Here is a 2,697-nt window from a genome sequence, read left to right as displayed (position 1 = left end):
AGACACGTTTACACTAGTTCTGACAGGATTTAATTGTTCTTCATAGCTGGGGTTACTAGGGTTCAGGTAGAACGTTTAAGTACAGGCAACCTGTACTGAAATTAAAAAAGTGTGTATATAAACCTGAATATATATATTCACTTTTTAAATTAGGAAATGGTTATAACAATAATGTATCCATATCACAATTTTATCAGAAGTGATTCTTTGAAAGGACTTATATTTTAACATCTTACGGTATAGTGTCCTTGAAACAACTGACGTAAATAGCGTTCAAATTAAAAATATTGGTGTAATTACTCAGTTAAAAATAAAGGATTTTAATAACTTTTCAGCTTTGTTTTGACGTTTTGCTAGGCGTATTTTTTTTTCTAAAGAGGTCAAGAGTTGATAATTTTTGAGGCTATATGCGAAAATAACTAAATTGTAACTAATTAGCTTCGTCCGATCAAAGGTTTGTTTCAAAAACGAAAGAACATTAAACTAATGAAAATACTAGATAGCAACCCATTATCGACCACTTGATTTACAAAATTATCAAAATATTGATATATTTGATAATAACATACCCTTTGGAAAAATAGAAGTTACCCTTAAAGCAAATAGTCCCCCAGTGGCACAGCGGTATGTTTTCAGAATTACAACGCTAGAAACCGGGTTTCGATACCCGTGGTGGGCAGAGCACAAATAGCCCACTGTGTAGCTTTGTACATAACTACAAACAAACAAACAATAAAGCAAATAAAGAATAAAATAATGCTATTGTTATATGTTCGGCCAGAGGGCATGCCATACTGCGGTTTCGAGGTTTGCGCCACATTACTGCCAAGAAGGAAATCGCACTCCGCACTTTCGGGCCTTACGTTACAAAATTGGCGGTAAAATCTCGCTATTCGATTAGAGTAGCCTACGACTTGGTGCTGCCTAGTTGCCTTCCCTCTAGTCTGTAACTTGGAAATTAGAGACGGCTAGCGCAGATAAACCTCGAATAGCTTTGTGTGAAATTGAATTATATGTTCAATAGCTAATTGAAAAATGTAAGTAACAAACTTGAATTTGTAAGCAGTAACCGAACTTTAGATAATTTATAAAGAATCAGATTTGTTTTATTTATTATAAACTACTTTATTTTGTTTATATTTCGGAAAGATAATGCACAAAAATATTGTAAACATTTGTAAAGGATGAAAAGAACTGTTATTTTATTTGGAAACTATACTGTTTACTTAATTGTGCGAGATGTCTCCTTATCTAATATTTTGGTCTAAGATTAATAAAAAAACCCATTTATATTAAAAAGAAGGTTCGATTGCTTAAAAAGCGTCGTATAGTAATAGTTTGGTGATGTATTAATCTGTTACATTACTTTTAGTTTCTTAATAGAGGGCACTGGACAGTGTACGTACAACATTGTAGAAAATATCTTTAAAGGATAAGATGTAAATTTTCTTTTTAGAAGAAACATTAGGCCATTTGTTCTATATACTGTCACATTATGACGTTCCCACAGCTTGTAAATTTAAACAGCGGCAGGATAATGGCTGTCAAGTCATAAAAATACAACAAGACACAAATAAACTTTTGTACCGGAGTACAGGGAATTTAATTAAGAAATTATATTTCGATATTCTTTTAAGTAAAATTGAGAACAAATTAAATGGTATTACTAATTTAAAATACCACGTTACTTGAAATTTGTCTTTACAAAAAGTAGGATTAGTGAATTGATATCAAAAATTCAAGCTACAAACATTGATGATTTAATGTTTAAACTTAGCATATCGAATTGGCTAATTTTGAATAGATCGGTGCTGGAGTATTGTTTTAATTCTATATTTATTGTTAAACACAAAGCTACACAATGAACTATCTGTGCTTTACCCACCACGAGTCTCGAAACCCGATGTTTTACCGGTGCGAGCTCTTTAATTTGTTTGTTTGTTGTATTTATCTATTGATTATTTCTTAGCAGTATTTTAAAGTGATTTCTGTGTTTAGACACGTATTGTCAAAACAATCTCTAGTATTTTAAATAATTTTTGTGTCATCTCTTTTACAATTACACTACAAAAGCACCTATTAAAAAGCCAGCTTTATAAGATCTAGCTTTCGAAACACAAATCATCACCCGCCAAGGATTTCTTAAGTAAGTGTTTATTATGATTTTTCAGGTTCAGGTTCTCAATTTGTTTACTTAAAATAGTATCGAAGTATAATTTTTTAATGAAATTCCCTGTACTTCTGTACAAAAGTTTATTTGTGTCTTGCTGTATTTTGATGATTTGGAAGCCATAATGCCACCACTGATTAAATTTACAAGCTGTGGGAACGTCATAATGTGATAGTTAATCCCATTATTCGTTGCTAAAGATTAGTCCAAGAGTTAGTTGGTGATGAGTGGAGTTGAATAGCTGCCTTTACTCCAGACGATCGTTCTAAATTAAGTAGTTCTGAGCGAACATTAAACATAGGCATACATTAAATCAACTTCCATTTTCAGAATGCATTCATACAACGTAACAATAATTTTCAATTTTCAACCATTGACATGGGAATACACTACTAGAAAGTCAAATAGGTTATTTAATCCTCCCAAACATTTGAGAGATAATATTATAAGAATGAATAAAGAAATTGTAATCTTCACCTTTACTTAATATTTATAAAATTTTTATTTCTAAACAAAAACAATAAGAA

This window comes from Limulus polyphemus, unplaced genomic scaffold, assembly GCF_000517525.1.
Source record: "Limulus polyphemus unplaced genomic scaffold, Limulus_polyphemus-2.1.2 Scaffold543, whole genome shotgun sequence".
Taxonomy (NCBI): domain Eukaryota; kingdom Metazoa; phylum Arthropoda; class Merostomata; order Xiphosura; family Limulidae; genus Limulus; species Limulus polyphemus.
Note: the sequence above shows the minus strand (reverse complement) of the source record.